The sequence below is a fragment of the Schistocerca cancellata genome, chromosome 7, assembly GCF_023864275.1.
Source record: "Schistocerca cancellata isolate TAMUIC-IGC-003103 chromosome 7, iqSchCanc2.1, whole genome shotgun sequence".
NCBI classification, from domain to species: Eukaryota; Metazoa; Arthropoda; class Insecta; order Orthoptera; family Acrididae; genus Schistocerca; species Schistocerca cancellata.
Genome location: NC_064632.1, coordinates 139,243,172 through 139,265,882, shown reverse-complemented (window position 1 = coordinate 139,265,882; position 22,711 = coordinate 139,243,172).

Below are 22,711 nucleotides of genomic sequence, written 5' to 3'. Positions count from 1 at the left end.
CTGTATCATCAGTTCTGTGTGACGGGGAAAATTTCTGATATTCGATAATTTCGGTTTCCCTGGAGTCACAAAGCCCCTGATCACTCTCCTGCTCTAAGGTGCTGAAACCAATCTGCAAACTAACTACCTTGTTACAAAGTCGGTCAGTCTCAGATTTGAGCCGGAGATCACTGACCAGCGTCATTATGTCTTCAACCTACCTTAACCAATGCGCTTCGCAGTGAGGTCAAGGATCCAAGGATCTGGATTAATTTAAGGAAAACACGTGGAAAGGTGGCCCAACTTGATGCGCCATTTATCATTCCCATATAAATATTTTTAATTAATAACAATTCTGTCATAAAACGACTAACAGTTACCCAGATTCTTGCAAAATGCACACTAACGGTTGAGGTCTTAAAATCACACGGCATAAGGACATTTATACACTCCTGGAAATGGAAAAAAGAACACATTGACACCGGTGTGTCAGACCCACCATACTTGCTCCCGACACTGCGAGGGGGCTGTACAAGCAATGATCACACGCACGGCACAGCGGACACACCAGGAACCGCGGTGTTGGCCGTCGAATGGCGCTAGCTGCGCAGCATTTGTGCACCGCCGCCGTCAGTGTCAGCCAGTTTGCAGTGGCATACGGAGCTCCATCGCAGTCTTTAACACTGGTAGCATGCCGTGACAGCGTGGACGTGAACCGTATGTGCAGTTGACGGACTTTGAGCGAGGGCGTATAGTGGGCATGCGGGAGGCCGGGTGGACGTACCGCCGAATTGCTCAACACGTGGGGCGTGAGGTCTCCACAGTACATCGATGTTGTCGCCAGTGGTCGGCGGAAGGTTCACGTGCCCGTCGACCTGGGACCGGACCGCAGCGACGCACGGATGCACGCCAAGACCGTAGGATCCTACGCAGTGCCGTAGGGGACCGCACCGCCACTTCCCAGCAAATTAGGGACACTGTTGCTCCTGGGGTATCGGCGAGGACCATTCGCAACCGTCTCCATGAAGCTGGGCTACGGTCCCGCACACCGTTAGGCCGTCTTCCGCTCACGCCCCAACATCGTGCAGCCCGCCTCCAGTGGTGTCGCGACAGGCGTGAATGGAGGGACGAATGGAGACGTGTCGTCTTCAGCGATGAGAGTCGCTTCTGCCTTGGTGCCAATGATGGTCGTATGCGTGTTTGGCGCCGTGCAGGTGACCGCCACAATCAGGACTGCATACGACCGAGGCACACAGGGCCAACACCCGGCATCATGGTGTGGGGAGCGATCTCCTACACTGGCCGTACACCACTGGTGATCGTCGAGGGGACACTGAATAGTGCACGGTACATCCAAACCGTCATCGAACCCATCGTTCTGCCATTCCTAGACCGGCAAGGGAACTTGCTGTTCCATCAGGACAATGCACGTCCGCATGTATCCCGTGCCACCCAACGTGCTCTAGAAGGTGTAAGTCAACTACCCTGGCCAGCAAGATCTCCGGATCTGTCCCCCATTGAGCATGTTTGGGACTGGATGAAGCGTCGTCTCACGCGGTCTGCACGTCCAGCACGAACGCTGGTCCAACTGAGGCGCCAGGTGGAAATGGCATGGCAAGCCGTTCCACAGGACTACATCCAGCATCTCTACGATCGTCTCCATGGGAGAATAGCAGCCTGCATTGCTGCGAAAGGTAGATATACACTGTACTAGTGCCGACATTGTGCATGCGCTGTTGCCTGTGTCTATGTGCCTGTGGTTCTGTCAGTGTGATCATGTGATGTATCTGACCCCAGGAATGTGTCAATAAAGTTTCCTCTTCCTGGGACAATGAATTCACGGTGTTCTTATTTCAATTTCCAGGAGTGTATTATAAATAAAATTACAAATGGTCGTACAAGAACATATCAAGTATGCAATACAATTATGGTGCAATTAAAAACTGTAAATTGGTTAAATAAACCTGTGGTGGCACTGTGTCTGCGCGACTAGCATCACAACTGTGGGTAATCCCACAACAGGCCTTGAAAAAAATTGAACAATCCTTAAATAAAAAACATTGAAATACATACACCTCAACTGCCTATTCTGCTCTCATATAGATAAGATACGGCCAAGCTGGCCAAACGCTACCCAAGTGTAAAAACTGAAGGAAACAATAGTACTTCACTGACTGGCCACGAGCCTGTTACACACAAATCGAGTTACGTGCTTAGATAAACTACCGGTGCCCTGAAACACTATTAAAATACTAATTACAAGTAAACCCCTTTTTCTTAAGGAATCAAGAAACTCAGTGCTCAGTCTGCCCAAAGGCTTTTATCGCACGCCCAGAATGACCTTATAATAACAAAAACACTGAGTAAATTACTTCCTACTCGGGCGACACCTCCACCGTGGCACGATACCAAAAAAATGACAACAAACGACTCAATCTGAGGCTGGAACGGAAGATCCGCAGAAGTGCATGTGATCCGCCAATGGCCGAGTGGTTCTAGGCGCTTCAGGGCGGAACCGCGCTGTTGCTACGCTCCAAAGTTCGAATCCTGCCTCGGGCATGGATGTGTGTGATATCCTTAGGTCAGTTAGGTTAAAGTAGTTCTAAGTTCGGGGGGACTGATGACCTCATATGCTAAGTCCCATAGTGCTCAGAGCCGTTTGAAACATTTTGATCCGCCAACACCTAGGCCTCGTGCGATGAGGGCAAAGCCACCGCAGCAGGAGAAAAACGCGTCTCGGTCCCGGACCAGCAGAACAGCAACGCGTCAACTGCTGTCAACACAAAGCTGTCAACATACATCAAACAACAAGAACAAAACGAGTTTGATGGAAATTAACATTTACAGTAATACTTACACGGCCAATTTTAGATTATTTTCAACGAAAGCAAATATTAAAACTTCAGTAAAAGAGCGCCCCGCTCATAAACACTGCAAGTTCACCTTCCTAGCGATAACAAGATTCAATGCGCAAAGTTATTTAAAAATAGTTACATAATAATTCAAAGAAGATTAAATGAGGGCATTCCTCTACTGGAGCCTCTTAGGGACTAATAGACCCTGTAATTTGGATAAGCACTAAATGCCAGGTTTCGGATTAAAGTGTGTACCTATAACTTGATGGGCTTCTCAACACGGAGTAAGAGAGTATGCATATAGAAGCACGCGCCCACACATGACCCGCACTTGCTTACCCTTAGGCTGAGCGCAAACAACTTTAGTTACAGGCTAAATCCAATAACGTGCCCCAGGAAGGGCCACGAGGTCTGCAACAAACAGAAATAACGACCGGTAGTACCAAATACTCAATGATAACGAACTATGATTTCGAGAAGCAGATTCAAATTCCAAAATATTAGGTTGGCGATCCAGACTGATACACACATCCCCAAATCGGGTCACTGAAAGGCATAAAAGGAACCGCATTCCTGTCCAGCTCACACCGGGGCAGAATTAACAATCTCTAAGTACAGTATTTACTGAACAGTCTTCATACATAATTTGAAATAAGTAGCTTAGGGACTTCAAGCAGGTTCCGGATAATACTGCCCTCCTGCTCGTAGCTGGTAACATCTTGTCCAATACGTCTCGGCGTATTTAGCACACCACAGCTGACTGATGCACTTCGTAACCAGGTTGCACGTGACGAGAGCCGCTCATTGCCCGTTAAACTCGCCGGTAGCAACGGTTAACGCTGCAGGAAAACGCGGGCTGTCCTCAGAGCGAACACATAACCAAGCAGAGATAATACGACGAGGGCCAGAATCGATGGAACGCGCGCACAAGTGACGCCAGTAGGATGGCGCGCGCGCAGTCTGCGATTGCGTTCGATACACTTGGGCATGGAATGGAACTCTAGTTTTTAGGAACTGAAGGATTTGCTGAAGCTCAGAGAGGGAACCAGCACAATATTCAGCCGTCCTACGCACCCTGTCGTCACCTGGACTGTCACCTTCACAGCCGCTCGAAGTCGCACATCTAGTTCGGTAACGTCTGCATCTTCGGTTAATCATAGTTTAGCTGTTCCTTCCTAAAACAGCCCAGTCCGACCACGACTCTAAGTCCCATGTGAAATGGAGTGCACCTGGATCACAGATTTCAAAACAACAGAAATTGTGTCTAAATAAGAAGAATACAAAATAGAGTATTAACTGTAACTAAATGTAATAACACGAACGACGCTCAAGAGATTTCAAAGAGAGATTAAGCATCATTTGTGTTGTGAAGTTTCTCGTTGTTTTAAAAGAACGCACTAAGTTAGATATGTTAAACATCTGCTGAACCCTCCCCCCCCCCCCCAGTGGTATTGACTACTAAGGAACAGAATAACTTACAATCATAGAACTGTACCATATTGATTAATAGCAAATAAATTAAATAAAATAATAAAACTGGTGAAGTATAGTAAAAGATCTTTCTCGGAGGAAACTTCCTGGCAGATTAAAACTGTGTGCCAGCCCGTTTCGAACTCGGGACCTTTGTCTTTCGCTGGCAAGTGCTCTACCATCTGAGCTACCCAAGCACGACTCACGCTCCGTCCTAACTGCTTTACTTCTGCCAGTACCTCATCCCTTACCTTCCAAATTTCACAGGAGCTCTCCTGGTAGAGCACTTGCCCGCGAAAGGCAAAGGTTCCGAGTTCGAAACGGGCTGGCACACAGTTTTAATCTGCCAGGAAGTTTCATATCAGCGCACACTCTGCTGCACATTGAAAATCTCATTCTGGAAACTTTCAGATTTACAATCAAAAACTGAAGTGTACTAGTCAGATAAGCACCATATAAGAAAATTGCTATACCTTCGAATAGCGGAGGTGCCCAAGGCACGCAAGAGAAATGACCAGACAAGACTGATGTTAAATATTGTTTTCTGAAGGGTACAAATATTCTCATTGAATATTTGTACCCTTCAGAAAACAATATTCAATGAGAACCTTCATGAAATTAACAGATCTTAAATTTCCTACTTGTAGGACAGTTCAGAAACCAACAGTGCATACAAGGAGTACGATTAATAAACATTCAGTTCGCCGAGCCACAATTGTATAAACACATTTAAGTAAATAAATCTAGTAATTAGTCAATTGGCAATTTAGCCGGTTAACATTTCAACAATTTACATGAGCTAGAAATTAAAACAAGAATTACAAGGAGAGCCGCAGATAAGCGCAATGATTAAGAAACAAATAAATATATCGATTTGCTATACAACCTTGCCTTGGAAAGGCATACGGTCAGCGGGAAGCCCACACACAGCTTCAGCACAGTGCGATCCGCCGTCCGCCTCCAGACCCGGTCTGCCGCTGAAGCACACATTACGCTCTTTCCCTCGGTACGGGCTTCACACGTCCATAGGCTTGGAGCCGCCCGCAACTGAGATAATAATGGCTCACAATCCAGGAACCCGCCTGCGTCTCTCTTCCTGGTATCGCTGCTACGCTCAAAGCCCACACATTACTCGCCTCGCCGCCAGGTTTCAACTCGGCCGCCTCACGCCGAGTGAACTGTTTCACCTTCCCAGTCTCACTGTCACTCCCATCGCATCCAATGTCCGCGCCTACGACGCTTTCCTAAGGCCGTCGGCACGTGGGCCGTGCTGTCCAACGTTATCGTTGAGCGTGGCAAGTTCAACGTGCTGCTGAACGTTCAGGAACGACGCGAGTTGTGCATACGGTACGTGGGCTCCAACGTGGTATACGCGATCGCAACGCACTCCAGCGGCAGTTGAGGGATGTTTCTAGTTCGTAAATCACACTGTTTACTCAACGGGCCCGCGTAAAATTCCCACGTTAGCTCTATTAAAAGGCACATTTCCTCCATCGTCCACGAAAAGGAAAGTACCATGTCCAATCAATAAGCACACAGGCTTATAAAAGTTCCATTACAAACCATGCGTTACAAATTTGGAATACTTCTCCGCAAAAGACAAACATTATTTCATCATTCCCACATTTTAGTAAATGCCCAAAGTCAGACTTACTTTATCACTGTTCCTACCCAGTAGCAGAATCTTTGCAACATGTGAATTACGAAGCGTTAAAGAAAACGGAGCAAAATATCTTCAGACAAGTAGCGTAAGCTGTCCTGTAGATTAAGCCAATCGAACAAAGCCACCCGTCAAAAAAAAGGTGAACTTATATTTACATAACATCAAATATTATAGTATACACTTATATTAAACTACTAATAAAGTATGAGAACCTAATAAAACGCGAATGTTAGGAAGTGTGAAGACGCAAACCACCGTCCCAACAATGAACTCAATAGAGGAGAGTGACGCTACTCATTACGCTAAACCAACATCACACACCTGGCGTCAATTCATATTATGTTACACCTTGCTGAAAACCTTAATCGTAGATATGTTACTAATTGAAATTTAGTTATAACAAATTGTATAAAGAACAATGCGTTTTGGATTGATCTTCAGTGTATCGCTGCCTTCAACTAGCCTACTCTCATAATACGCAAGTTACAATAATTCTTTTGCCACGGATGTGATGTTTCTCATTATTTTATTGGAACGAATCACACAGTTAACAACGGATTTTCCAGTGATTCTCAATTTGTTGGAGCTCAGAAACGGCATATATACATATAGACTTGAAATGAATGCCAGTATGGCGCCTCACAACTCTGTACTGAAGGGAGACGGCGTACGTGTGACGTAGGTGGTGTTGTGCCATCTCATTGGTCAACGCTCAGACGCACGCTCAGAATATCTGACATGCCAGATATTGCACTGCACGTTCGGAAAGACTCCCGAACGTGCTCTTCTACGCTATGACGTCAGAAAGTCGGTACGCTCAACGCTCAACGTTCGGATGGACGGTCCGTGTGCCGACGGCTTAAAACAACAAAGTTCTACTAGATGCCGTCGAACGAATTAGGGATCGCGCAACGGTTCACATATAAAACCCGTCACAACCGCACCATTGAATGGCTCCATTCAGAAGTAACCAACATACGTATTTTAAGACATTTATCCCACTGGGAGACAAGACGATCAATTTCCATTCGGTAGAAAGCGTCGCCCACTCACTGATCCACAACCTCACCCACTCTCTCATTTCCTAGTTCGGCAGAAACGGAAGTCCAAGGTGGTCGAAGATGGGAAAATCACTCGGTGAAAGATGCGGGCTGTACGGAGTATGTAAGACAGGATGATTCCGTCCTTCAGCATTGCTGGGCTTTTTGACTTTATGGCACCTCGCGGTTTGTGCGAAGTGTCTTCAGAGCGCTGCCCATTTATTTTGGAACTCGACGAGCAGAGGGATCCTGCAGTCGGAAAACAAGGTCATCATGGCCTTACGCGGTGCCGCCATCTCGTGCCCGAAGTCAAACGGCAAAGTCAACAGTGGAAACATCCCACATTTCCGCCGTCAAAGATATACCAAGCTGTTCTGGTAAGCTGAACGATAACACACGCCCGCATACTGCCAATCGGACGAAGGCTACGCTGCAGCGATTTCGTAGGGACATACAGCAGCAGCCTCTGTTGACATGCGTGGACTTCCGTTTTAGCTCGACGAGGAAATGCAAGAGCGGATGCGGTTGTGGATCCGTCAGCAGCCGACCGCGTTCTACGAAACAGGAACAGATATCACGTCTCCCAATGGGATACATAATTTAACGTGCGTGGCGATTACTTTTGAATGGAACCATTCCATCGTCCGGTTGTGGTGTGTGTTCTGTTTTCATGTGACTGTACCTTATATTTTGTGACTGTACCACCACACACAGTTCGCGCGGCTACCCCAGTCGGAGGTTAGAGTCCTCCCTCGAGCATGAGTGTGTTTGTTGTCCTTAGCGTAAGTTAGATTAAGTAGTATGTAAACCTAGGAACCGGTGACTTCAGTAGTTTGGTGCCATAGAAAGTTACCAAATTTCCAAATAGAACCATGACATTTTCGCATTGAGCTAATGAGTGACATTGGCAGCTTCAGAACTGAGCTGAGCTGGAGGGAAATACACCGTTAGTGGTTTCTGGTAAGATTTGTAAATTTCTCTTCGCTGAGGCAGGTCTGGGGGATACGGTTAGGGACTTCAGTCGTCTCAACGCCATGAATACAGCTTAAGCTCTCTCGTGCTGGGCTGCTGATTCGCAGAAACGTAGTGGCTACATACTGGACGATTTCCGGTGTCCGCAATGTGGCAAATTCTTGGAAGTTGTAGGCCAGCTACAGTTCCCCTGTCTGGTGTGACGAATCGACATCTCCTGTCGCAAATATGCGACAACGAGATTGTACCGAAATTAGTGCGGGAAAATGGTGGAATATAACTGTGCGGTTGATGTCAGCCAATGAGAGGGATCATTGGCACAGGCTCTGTAGCGAAGATGTCCGAACCAATTTTCGGCGACACAGCATATACAGTTTACTAACCTCTGGACTGTTAATGGGCATACTGTAAACAATAGTGGAGAAGTTTTGACAGGCTTCCCCGGCGTTTCCGCATGTTGAAAGGAATCTTTGGTCGTCACTATGACGAAAGTTGTAAGTCCTCCCCTCCAGGCGGCAGTTTTCAGGGAGCGGACAGGAACGTTAGTTAGTCGTGCAGTCAGCGTGAGGACACGTGGCCGAGAGGTCACATGGAGAGAGGGTGGCGCCGGATAGGAGCCTGCTGGTTTACATTGTACCGATCGATCGAGGTAAATTCCGCAACTCGTGTTGCTTTTTCGGTGCCTTTATTTGTTTGGACCTCGTATCCGGTTGAAAACTGCACAGAGATTAGAAAGCCAATCGCAGTTCCATAGTAGTCTCCTGTTCCATTGGAGTTATGTAAAAAAACAGTCTGTTCCAAGTGAGCTTTGCTTAATCGATACTTTATTGTAATTTTGGGAACGTAACTATGGATTACATTGTGGAAATTGATTTTGTTAGGTTTCTTCAGAGACAATTTGTCCCTTACCTAAGCATTAAATAAGAAACTGTTCATACATTCGTTTTCGAAAAAATGTTCGCTTTCTTGTGACCCAGTTTGGGGAAAATAATCTAGTATTTGAGTGAACTGATTTTTTTCCTCCTTTTCTTTAATCCTACAGCAGATTAGGCCAGGAGAGCCATTGTTAGAAACATGAGCGATTTATTCTGCATAACTGAGTTGTACTCTTACTGTGAGGGCTTTCCGTTGTATAGCAGGTGCCTCTCTACGGAAGAATATATGAGTTGCAGGGCACTTTCAGTTTCTGTGATTAGCAATTTTCAAGAAATATAAGGCTCAAATCAGTTTATATATCGTTGATGTGTTGACCACATAAGTGTGACAGTCAGATAGGACTTTTCGCTGCCAAGCCCGAGCACCTCTCGTTCGCACAGCAACGACCCAACGAGTTGCTCATTTCAATACCTGAAATATTCGTTGGTTGTATAAATATTAGTATTTTTGAATTTTAAATGTTTGTATAAATAAATCTACTCTCCATCCATGAGATCAGTTCTCTGGCTGTACGTTGGTGTCACTAACAAACGTGACTGCAGTTAACGAGAAAGCGTCACGAACTTGATCTCTTATTTTAAGATATCAGCCACAGTAATCAATCCCGCGTGAAAGTGTGCGCCATAATTCTGACAGTACGCAGTTACGACCTTCTGAATGTAAACTTCGAGCGCACAGTTTGTCACTCCCCACAGAAGCTGCTTAGCGGCCGAGCGCCAAGTACTGTACAGTCCTCCTACTCGCGTAATGTTTAGGCGAGGGAGGATCATGGACGAGGGGAACAGGTGCGCCAAGAGTGCTTTGAAACCTTGTTCGAGAACATGTTAATTTACATGAAAACACTACGTATATTTTAGTATTTTATCCAACTTCAGCAACTGTAGTTGTATATAATGGAATAGTAAGCAACCAGTTGTATACAAGAAATTTAATTTCTTTATCAGAAATATAAAGAAACTTTTTTGCACTAGTTTATGCAACTACATGACAATGAAATTTTTTGTGTGGAATTTATTACTGACACGCGCAAATAATTCAGTACGCATAACCTTCTGAAGAAGAGTACTAAATGCACGAAACCGGTAAAGAAATTAAATTTCTTGTATGCAATTGCTCGCTTATTATTTCAATATATACAGATATTTTCAATATTATGTTTCAAATTCAAAATGAATAAATCTAAGCAACTGAACAATAGTTATGTAATGGAGATAATGATTTTCTATTTAAAATTTAACTATGCCAATCATGTTCAGTAATAACGCAGCTCCTTCACTTTGACAAAGTCAGCTTGCAATCGAAAGAAAATCACACACAACAGCGATGTTAACGATTGAACAGTACTACGCTACTTCTTTAATGACACCCTTATTCAGTTCATTGATTTAGTCTGCGTTTGTGAATCGGAACATAAAAGTGTTCGAAGCAAAGAGATCTCTTGCGCCAGCAACAGGTTCGAAAATTGTAAATTTGTGGTAAGGACTATGGGACCAAACTGCTGAGGTCATCGGTCCCTAGGCTTACACACTACTTAATCTAACTTAAACTAACTTCCGCTCACGACAACACACACACCCATACCCGAGGGAGGACTCGAACCACCGCCGGGGGTGAGCCGTGCAAACCGTGGCAAGGCGCCTAGACCGCACGTCTACCCAGTGCGGCTACCCCGCACGGCCTACAGGTTCGAGGCCGCGCACTTTGACACAATGAACAAACCGTTATCACTGGCATTACGAAAGTGAACCTCTTACTCTGCTGTACAGTATTTTGCTCTCGGGCATTAGGCGGCTGTAGTAAGGCACAGCGAGTGACAAACCGCTGGCGTGATCGAAGTTTAAAAGCTTTTTTTTTGTCAATAATCTTCTGACTTGTTTTATAAGACCCGCCATGAATTCCTCCTCTACGCCAACCTCTTCATCTCAGAGTTGCCCTTGCAACCTACGTTATTTGCTGGATGTTTTGGTTCAAACCGGCCGTGGTGGCCAAGCGGTTAAAGACGCTACAGTCTGGGACCGCGCGACCGCTACGGTCGCAGGTTCGAATCCTGCCTCGGGCATGGATGGTGTATGATGTCCTTAGGTTACTTAATTTTAATTAGTTCTAAATTCTCGGCGACTGATGACTTTAGAAGTTAAGTCGCATAGTGCTCAGAGCCATTTGAACCATTTTGGTTCAAATCCCCTAGACTTAGAACTACTTAATCCTAACTAAGCTAAGGACATCACACACACACATGCCCGAGGCAGGATTCGAACCTGCGACCGTAGTAGTCGCGCGGTTCGAGACTGTAGCGCCTAGAACCGCTTGGCCACCGCGGCCGGCTTCCTCTCCGATTCTGTGCAGAACCTCCACATTCCTTGCCTTATCAGTCCACCTAATCTTCAACATTTTTCTGTGGCGCAACATCCCAAATGCTTCGATTCTGTTCTGTTCCGGTTTTCCCACAGTCCATGTTTCAGTACCATACAATTCTGTGCTCCAGACGTATATTCATAACTACGTACGATCAGAATTATGCTTATTCTCCTTAAAATATGTTGTTAAGTTGGTGATTTTTCCTTGTAAGTTTTTCATTGTACTTCTTCGAGTTCTTGATTGACGACCCAGCCTTCGGATTTGGACTCAATTGTAGTTTCGATGTATCCGGTGCTTGATACTGGTACTAATTTAATAACACTCCTTATCCCTATGTATTGGTAGTAGAAGGTTCAGATGGCTCTAAGCACTATGGGACTTAACATCTGAGGTCATCAGTCCCCTAGACTTAGAACTACTTAAACCTAACTAACCTAAGAACATCACACACCTCCATGCCCGAGGCAGGACACGAACCTGCGAGCGCAGTAGCCGCGCGGTTCCGGACTGAAGCGCCTAGAACCGCTCGGTCACCGCGGCTGGCTATTGGTAGTATTTTGAGGATTTGGAAGAGTGGAATGTTTAGAAAATATGCTAGACAGGTGGCTACGTTGCTGGAGAACGAGGTTGTCACCCCAGACTAGAGGAATGGCTGTTTTAGAAACGAAGACACGGACCAAGTGGTCTGAGGTTTGGTAGAGTTTGCTGATGGGGTTGCGGCAACTCCCTTTGAGACACGGCTGACCGCCAGGGCGCCCCCAGACAGCGGAGAAACCTCGACAGTGGCGGTGCCGACCACTTGCGGCCGCGCCGACCATGAATAATGCAGACCGTGGGCCGAGGGCCGAGGGCCGTGCATCGCCAGCTGCTCGCTGCAGACGCGCCGCCCCGGGGCGGCACCCGGGGCGCCATAAGCTGATCTGCATAAGCTGCGAGGGGCGGCGTGCTCCCCGTCTACAGGTGATGCTATCCTAAATAAATTATGCATGTCACTCCGGTGAATACACCTCCGCGTTGCTGCAGCACGTGGTGAAAGTCGACAGACAGTATACACGTCGTGGGTCTTACACTCGGTCCCAGACAAGTAAAGGAGTGCACGAACAACTAAGATAAGAATACTGCAACTTTCAGCGACATGTAGTAGATGAGATTATTAGAGACGAATTACAAGCCGGATATGAGAAGGATGTCGACGTGCTCGTAATTAATCTGCGCAAGATGGAGCTATATCTACCACTCAAAACAGCTTTAAAAGACTATTATTCTCAACGAGCTCTGAGATTCAATGAACAAAACTTATAATTTTATTTGCAATGAATAAAATTTTGGGGACTGTGATACTGATCCAAATTACGAGATAGAAAGTAACGATGATACGAATTCAAAACAGGAAGTGGGTGATTAAAATGATGATGATGATGATGATGATAATGGGATCTAGGTATGTTGTCTAAGTAGAAAACATTGATATAACGGTGATTCCTACGTCTCTGGTAGGAAAACTGCTTCAAATGGAGTAAATCACAACCACCAACTACATCAGAACAAGACAACTTAATTTTATATTGCAGATTTCTGGTCTGCGACTTAGGGCTAATGCCTTCAGTAAGTATCCAGATGCATAAGTGTGTGGTCTACTTTGAATCAAGATATTTTACATCAGATCTTCTAGTGGTCAAACAATAAAACTGGTAAAACGTAACGACTCTCACATATTTTGCACATGATATTTAATATTCTTAAGCCGAAAGTTTTTATATGCTTCGTGGCAATATCCAGATCGGTCAACGAATCCATAGACAAACTTCTCTCAATCAGTGGAAGCGGGCGTAATATTTTCCACATTCCTATTATATAAGGTTTTTGTTCATATCAACTCTTCGATTTGAGGAAATGGATGAAACGGGTGAAACAAAAAAAACGAGATTTCGAATGCCGTAGTGCAAAACATATTTAATCGACTTATTTAGAACTGGTCAGCAGTGTTATTCTGATGAAAAGCTTATGTTTTCCCGGGATCAATGAAGGATTCAGATTTAACTGCTAAGAAAATCGGCGAAGTGTGCGTAATGGTTGTGCGTATGACAGACACTGGGACGCTGCACTCATGCAAAGTTTCATTTCTAATTTCCTGAAATGGTTTAAATGGCTCTGAGCACTATGGGACTTAACATCTGAGGTCATCAGTCCCCTAGAATTTAGATCTACTTAACCCTAACTAACCTAAGGGCATCACACACATCCATGCCCGAGACAAGATTCGAACCTGCGACCGTAGCGGTCGCGCGGTTCCAGACTGAAGCGCCTAGAACCGCTCGGCCACCACGGCCGGCTAGATTCCTCAGAAATGCAGCATTTACCTTAGGCAATTTAAGAGTATAACATAAAACACAAATCTAGAAATTTACTGATCGCGGTCTGAATTACGATGTATTACCATTGATTACCTATTTCGGCAGACAAGGACCACCTTCAGACTTTTTTCAGCTTAGTTGAGTGTAACGAGTCAACTTTTTTGGGGTGTATAGCTGCCTCAACCGTATTTCATTATTGATGCACTCATTTAATACGACCAAGTTAACGTCTTGCACTGTAATCAAGGTGAAAATATAGCCGAAACCGATAATCAATTATGTTTCATCGTAAGATAGTAAAAAACGGACAAGTGCAAGAAGGATTCGAGCTCTGAGGGTTGCGTACAAACTAAATTGTGTATATAGATATTTCATCTATGCATACTTATTGTAAGTATCAAAATTTTGTGAGGAGTCTTTTGAATGTGTTGACTTATAGGATTAAACTTTTTACGCCCCAACGGACTGTAAGCCATACTATTTCACACAAATTTCAACTCTATACCACAGTCCGCTCCAGTGGAAAACAAGTCTTATCAGACAGGCGGCTGAAGGAGTGATCCTGTGAGGGTTCCGGTTCCCCCGAATGAGGTACGGAAACCTACAAGTCAGTAATAAATTTGTAGTATATCTCTCTGCTGCTGACAGCGACTCAGATAATGAGCGTACGAAAGACACCCGATAATTCATCTTCGTATCCATCCAGCGACGGAGGTATATGAACAATATCTCTCCATTTTGCTCTGTCTTGATATACTTCACGTCTTGATATTGTTTCCTATTGTTCTCCTCTAGCTCGAAGCTTTTTCTGGTGCTGAAAGAAATATGATCATAAATGTTGACCAGCTAGGCCTAACACAGAAGTGGATTTTCTATTAGGGTTTACTCTTAGTCTTCGAAGATCTTTCTTTCTCCATAAGGAAGTGGCGTCCTCCTCTATTTAATTCCAGGGAGGATGGGGTGGCATTGCCGCAGTCTCTGTCTTTTTGAAGGTCTCCTTCTCTGTCAAATGCGTCGTTCTGGTCTTCGCGTGGGCAAGGGTTCCCTCGCTGTACCCTGTGAAGCTGCGTCGCTGTCTAAACGTAGCCATACTCTCACACCGGCCATCTGATATGAAGGAAGCCGCAACGTGGATGCACCAGACGACTATTGCTCCTGGAGGCTAGGGCAGGTGTCCCTATCACGCTAGGGCTCGGTTAATGGTTACGTGTGATGCTACAACCAAAGGATCAATAATTAAAGAGAGAAATTTAGGTAGAAATGAAATACTTGGTATACGGAGTTTCCTACTTTCAGAACTTTATGTTTGCAACATTGCCTTGAGCTGAGAACCGGTAACCGCTTTCTGAAGGCGGAAAACCGGCAAAAATATTTTCTCGAATCATTTTACAGTATAGTGAAAGTTGTGCAAATCGCCGGTGGCGACATCTACAACACGCTGACATGAGGAAAGTTTCCAACCGCTATCTCATACACAAACAGCAGCTGACTGGCGTTGCCTGGTGAAACGCTGTTGTGATGCCTCGTGTAAGGAGAAGAAATGCGTACCATCACGTTTCCGACTTTGATATACGTCGGCTTGTAGCCTATCGTGATTGCGGTTTATCGTATCGCGACATTGCTACTCGCGTTGGTCGAGTTCCAGTGACTGTTAGCACAATGTGGAATCGGTGGGTTCAGGAGTGTAATACGGAAGGCCGTTCTGGATACCAACGGCCTCGTATCACTAGCAGTCGAGATGACAGGCATCTTATCCGCATGGCTGTAACAGATCGTGCAACCACGTCTCGATCCCTGAGTCAACAGATGGGGCCGTTTGCAAGACAACAACCATCTGCACGAACCGTTCGACGACGTTTGCAGCAGCATGGACTATCTGCTCGGAGACTATGGCCGTGGTTACCCTTGACGCTGCGTCACAGACAGGAGTGCCTGCGCTGGTTTACTCAACGACGAACCTGGGTGCACGGTGAACGCACATTGGAAGCGTGTATTCGTCATCGCCATACTGGTGTATCACCCGACGTGATGGTATGGGGTGCCATTGGTTACACGTCTCGGTCACCTCTTGTTCGCATTGACGGCACTCTGAGCAGTGGACGATATATTTCAGATGTGTTACGACCTGTGGCTCTACCCTTCATTCGATCCCTGCGAACCCCTACATTTCAGCAGGATAATTCACGACCGCATGTTGCAGGTCCTGTACGGGGATACAAAAAATGTTCGACTGCTGCCCTGGCCATCACATTACCCAGATCTCTCACCAATTGAAAACATCTGGTCATTGGTGGCCGAGCAACTGGGCCGTCAGAATACGCCAGTCAGTACTCTTGATGAACTGTGGTATCGTGTTAAAGCTGCATGGACAGCTGTACCTGTACACGCCATCCAAGCTCTGTTTTACTCAATGGCCAGGCGTATCAAGGCCGTTATTACGGCCAGAGGTGGTTGTTCTGGGTACTGATTGCTCAGGATCTATGCACCCAAATTGCGAGAAAATGTAATCACATGTCAGTTCTAGTATAATATATTTGTCCAATGAATTCCCGTTTATCATCTGCATTTCTTCTTTGTGTAGCAATTGTAATGGCCAGTGTTGTATCAAAAAGATATATGGAATAAGTGTTGGCATAATTCACAAAGTTATGAGTAACAAGCTCAAATACAGCAAAACAATTGGAAGGTGAGTCCAGAAAGTGTTAACAAAACAACGTAAGATAACAAGACTCAAAGCAGGTAAAATCAGCACCGTCTTTTTGAGGTGTCCATCGTGTCGTCTTTTGCGATTATTTGGAAGATCAGCGTACAATAAATAGCGCCTGCTGCTCAGATATGCCGATGAACGAAGTAAAGCTAGCAATGAGAGAAAAATGTGCCAATCTGAAACAACAGACGTGAAATTACTGCACGACAATGCTCGCCCTCACACCGCCCTGTGACCAAAGAAACCATCGAAAAAATTGTTTGGGAGATGCTACCTCATCCTCCCTTCAGTCCAAATTTGGCTCACTCGGATTTTCACTTGTTTAGTCCACTCAAGGAGGCATTATATGGAAACATGTTCAGTTCGAAGTGTTTATGGGTAAGTGACTCAAACAACAAGACGAAGACTTCTTTGTATAGGGTATTAAAAAAACTGTTCATCGTTGTAACAAGTGTATTGATTTGGTGCAGATTATGTTGAGAAGTAGTAAAAGTCTCGTCTGGTTCAAATGGCTCTGAGCACTATGGGACGTAACTGCTACGGTCATCAGTCCCATAGAACTTAGAACTACTTAAACCTAACTAACCTAAGGACAGCACACAACACCCAGCCATCACGAGGCAGAGAAAATCCCTGACCCCGCCGGGAATCGAACCCGGGAACCCGGGCGTGGGAAGCGAGAACGCTACCGCACGACCACGAGATGCGGGCAAAAGTCTCGTCTGGTAAAAATTTACAGCCTTTTTTTTTGTACATTACTTTTTCTCTCCTATTTACTTGTTCCTAATGGGCGGCGGTAGTCACGTGTAGCGGTCAGCGAGCACACTACAACGAGCTGGAGAGAAGCTATCATGACCAGTTCACGTCACATGGTGCGACTCTATGGTCTACGAAAAGCTACTCACACTGAGACAGCAAGCCAGTGGTCTATATGGTTACAAAATTCGCGCCTCCTGTTGGCGACCTATGCTGTGAGCTTAGACTATGTTTGTTGTTTGACTCTGACGCTGGATTTCTGATATGTGTATTCGGTGTACATAGCTCCCATACCGGTGGTCAGAGAATACACCTCGCAGGTGTACGTCTGTCCGTGGGCGCTTTGGTATGACAGGGTCTTAATGGGAAGCCATCACAGAGTGGTGAGGAGAGTCCGGGGAGGGAGCTGGTGGATCGGCGGAGTTCGCGACCGACACACAAAACGGGGCTGGCTGCCGGCGGTCGGCCGCGTGTGTAAAACAGCAGTGGACCTTGGCGGAGCGGCGCGAGCAAGGAGTGCGCCCAGGCTGCAGGGGTGACCTTGGAACGGTGAGTTGCTGTCGGAATACTGAGCAAGAGCAGCGGGTTGCGTGACGGAACTGGGTTTCGTCGGGGCAACGTGTGGCGCCCCAAGTACACTCCTGGAAATGGAAAAAAGAACACATTAACACCGGTGTGTCAGACCCACCATACTTGCTCCGGACACTGCGAGAGGGCTGTACAAGCAATGATCTCACGCACGGCACAGCGGACACACCAGGAACCGCGGTGTTGGCCGTCGAATGGCGCTAGCTGCGCAGCATTTGTGCACCGCCGCCGTCAGTGTCAGCCAGTTTGCCGTGGCATACGGAGCTCCATCGCAGTCTTTAACACTGGTAGCATGCCGCGACAGCGTGGACGTCAACCGTATGTGCAGTTGACGGACTTTGAGCGAGGGCGTACAGTGGGCATGCGGGAGGCCGGGTGGACGTACCGCCGAATTGCTCAACACGTGGGGCGTGAGGTCTCCACAGTACATCGATGTTGTCGCCAGTGGTCGGCGGAAGGTGCACGTGCCCGTCGACCTGGGACCGGACCGCAGCACGCACGGATGCACGCCAAGACCGTAGGATCCTACGCAGTGCCGTAGGGGACCGCACCGCCACTTCCCAGCAAATTAGGGACACTGTTGCTCCTGGGGTATCGGCGAGGACCATTCGCAACCGTCTCCATGAAGCTGGGCTACGGTCCCGCACACCGTTAGGCCGTCTTCCGCTCACGCCCCAACATCGTGCAGCCTGCCTCCAGTGGTGTCGCGACAGGCGTGAATGGAGGGACGAATGGAGACGTGTCGTCTTCAGCGATGAGAGTCGCTTCTGCCTTGGTGCCAATGATGGTCGTATGCGTGTTTGGCGCCGTGCAGGTGAGCGCCACAATCAGGACTGCATACGACCGAGGCACACAGGGCCAACACCCGGCATCATGGTGTGGGGAGCGATCTCCTACACTGGCCGTACACCACTGGTGATCGTCGAGGGACACTGAATAGTGCACGGTACATCCAAACCGTCATCGAACCCATCGTTCTACCATTCCTAGACCGGCAAGGGAACTTGCTGTTCCAACAGGACAATGCACGTCCGCATGTATCCCGTGCCACCCAACGTGCTCTAGAAAGTGTAAGTCAACTACCCTGGCCAGCAAGATCTCCGGATCTGTCCCCATTGAGCATGTTTGGGACTGGATGAAGCGTCGTCTCACGCGGTCTGCACGTCCAGCACGAACGCTGGTCCAACTGAGGCGCCAGGTGGAAATGGCATGGCAAGCCGTTCCACAGGACTACATCCAGCATCTCTACGATCGTCTCCATGGGAGAATAGCAGCCTGCATTGCTGCAAAAGGTGGGTATACACTGTACTAGTGCCGACATTGTGAATGCTCTGTTGCCTGTGTCTATGTGCCTGTGGTTCTGTCAGTGTGATCATGTGATGTATCTGACCCCAGGAATGTGTCAATAAAGTTTCCCCTTCCTGGGACAATGAATTCACGGTGTTCTTATTTCAATTTCCAGGAGTGTAATTGTTTATAGTAGGAGCTGCTATTTTTGCTGTGCCCTCATTCGTGAGCCGCTTTATTTGAACGTTAGTTGGTTGGCAGTTGTTCTTTCATTCTCACCATTCGTGGTTACTGTTAAAGCTCATCTGCCCGCAGTATACTGGCTTTTGCTACATCACCTCGTCATAAAACTATGAGCCAAATAAACTGGTACACTTGCCTAACATAGTGTAGGGCCCCCGCCAGCATCCAAAAGTGCAGTAAGCCGACGTGGCATGGACTCGACTAATGTCGGAAGTAGTGCTGGAGGGAACTGACACCATGAATCCTGAAGGTCTGGTCATAAGCCCGTAAAAGTACGAGATCACTGGATCTGCGGAAAGTTCCACGGGGCTGGAAGAAGGCCCAGGTCATAGCAATTTACAAAAAGGGTACAAAATCGGTTGCACATAATTACCGTCCAATTTCACTGACATTGATTTGTTATAGAATAATGGAATATATTTTGTGATAAGACATAATGACCTTTCTAGACTCTGAGAGGCTCATCTGCAGAAACCAGCACGGTTTTAGGAAACAGCGGTCATGCGAGACACAGCTGGCCCTCTTTGTGCATGATATACAACAGGCTCTAGATACCGGCTCCCAGGTTGATGCCATATTTCTCAACTTTCGAAAGGCTTTCGACTCAGTTCCGCACTATCGCTTGCTACAAAAAGTGTGCGCTTACGGTCTGTCCAATGAAATATGCGGTTGGATAGAAAGTTTTCTAACAGACAGGGAGCAGTATGTCGTCCTGAACGGGGTAACTTCAACAGAAACAAGAGTAACTTCAGGTGTGCCCCAGGGCAGCGTAATAGGTCCTCTGCTTTTTACGCTTTGCATAAATGTTCTGATTGATGGTATTGACAGCGGGCTTAGACTGTTTGCCAATGATGCTGTAGTCTACAGGAAAGTAGTACCACACGAAAGTTGTGAACAATTCAATGAGGAATGAGATTTTCACTCTGCAGCGGAGTGTGCGCTGATGTGAAACTTCCTGGCAGATTAAAACTGTGTGCCCGACCGAGACTCGAACTCGGGACCTTTGCGTTTCGCGGGCAAGAGCTTCTGTAAAGTTTGGAAGGTAGGAGACGAGGTACTGGCAGAAGTAAAGCTGAGTACCGGGCGTGAGTCGTGCTTCGGTAGCTCAGATGGTAGAGCACTTGCCCGCGAAAGGCAAAGGTCCCGAGTTCGAGTCTCGGTCGGGCACACAGTTTTAATCTGCCAGGAAGTTTCGTTTCAAATCAATGAGGGTTTGCAGAAAATAAATGTGTGGTGTCATGACTGGCAGTTATCTACCAATATTAGTAAGTGTAACCTACTGCGTATAACAAGGCGAAAATCCCCATTAATGTACGAGTGCAAAATAAATGACCAGTCTTTGGAAGTGGTAACATCAGTCAAGTATCTGGTTGTGACCATTCGAAATGATCTCAAATGGAATGATCAGATTACACAAGTAACGGGTAAGGCGAACTCTAGATTGTGGTTTAATGGTAGAATCCTGAAGCGATGCAGTCCTTCAACAAAGGAAATAGCTTACAATACGTTAGTTCGCCCAGTTTTAGAGTACTGTTCATCTGTATGGGACCCTTACCAGTTGAGTCTGATTCAAGAGATTGAGAAGGTCCAAAGAAGAGCGGCAAGATTCGTGACTGGTATATTTAGCCATCGCGAGAACGTTACAAATCTCATAGAAAGTTTGAAGTGGGACACACTTGCAGATAGACGACGAGCTAAACAGAAGGGGCTGCTCACTAGATCCCGAAATCCAATCTTCACCGAGGATGTAGAGCATATATTATTACCACCAACTTTCAAATCGCGTAATGATAAGGGAAATAAGAGCTCGTACTGAGGCGTTCAGACAGTCGTTTTTCCCTCGCGCGATCCGCGAGTGGAACAGCCAGGGGGGGGGGGGGGGGAAATACGACTTAAGCGCGAATTGTGCCCTCCGCCACACACCGTTTGGTGGCTAGACGAGTATATATGTAGATGTAGATCTCCTTTGAACAGCACGTTGCAAGGAATGCCAGATATGATCCATAATGTTCGTCTGGGGATTTTTGTGACCAGTGGAAGTGTTAGCCTCAGAAGACATTTCCTGGAGCCACTCTGTACCAATTGTGGGTGTGTGAGGTGTCGCATTGTCCTGCTGGAGTTGCCCAAGACTGTCGGAATGCACAATAGAGATGAATGGATGCAGGCGATCAGACAGGATGCTGACGTACGCGTCACCTTTCAGGTCGTATCTAGACGTATCGGGGGTCCTATATCACTTCAGCTGCACGCGCCTCACATCATTACAGAGCCTCCACCAGCTTGAACGGTCCGCTCTGACATGCAGCGTGCACTGATTCATAATGTTGTCTCCATATTCGTACACGTCTATCCGCTAGATATAATATGAAACGAGACTCGTCCGACCAGGCAACATGTTTCCAGTCATCAACAGTCCAAGAACCCAAGCGAGGAGTAAGGGTTTGTGTCGTGCAGTCGTCAAGGGTACACGAGTGGGCCTTCGGCCCCGAAAGCCCGTACTGATGATGTTTCGTTGAATCATTGATGGCCCAGCGTTGAAATCTGCAGCAATTTGCGGAAGGGCTGCACTTTTGTCGGGCTGAATGATTCCCTTCAGTCATCATTGGTCCCTTTCTTGCAGGATCTTTTTCCGGCCACGGCGATGTAGGAGATTTGTTGTTTTACCGGATTCCTGCTACTCACGGTACACTCGTGAAATGATCGTACGGGAAAACCCCCACTTCATCGCTACCTCGATAACGCTGTGTCCCATCGCTCGTGCGGCGACTATAACACCACGTTCAAACTCACTTAAATCTTCATAACCTACCATTGCAGCAACAGTAGCTGATCTAACAACTGCGGTAGACACTTGTTGTCTTATAAGCGTATAGGCGATGCCGACCGCAGTGCCGTATTCTGCCTGTTTACATGTCTCTGTATTTGAATACGCATGTCTATACCAGTTTCTTTGATGCTTCAGTGTGGTTGTTGTTTGATGTGGCTTGGCTGCGCCCCGCTCTTATCCGCCTCCAGCATCTCACGTTCTCGGAACTTGTTGCTTGCTAATTAATAGTTGGAAATCGTAGTTCCGGAACTTCTGCTCCTGAACTGAAGGCGAGCTGGAAGATTGTGTTTTCACCGACTGAGGACGGCTTAATGTACCTTACTACTGTGGACTCTGTTCAAAGTTCGGAAAGTTTTAACTTCCCTTTACAGGCGGTTGGGTAGGGCCATTCTATTGTCAAATTGTGAAAATTTTTGTGAAGTTTCAAATGCTTAATTCCCCCTTGGAAGGAAGATTCAGTGTAACTTTACCATTGTGAATATTTGCTCAAGCTCTTGAAGAGTTTTTTAATTCAACTTTAAAGGCGTCTCAGATTAAATCTGTATCCACTGTAATCCACCCCAAGGTGACTTAGAGTAATGTTTGTAACGCCGGAAATGCATATCCTCCTATTTCCATTTATTGACTATAAATTTGTTTTCCTTATTTTTGTTACCTGAATATATAACATTTCTGT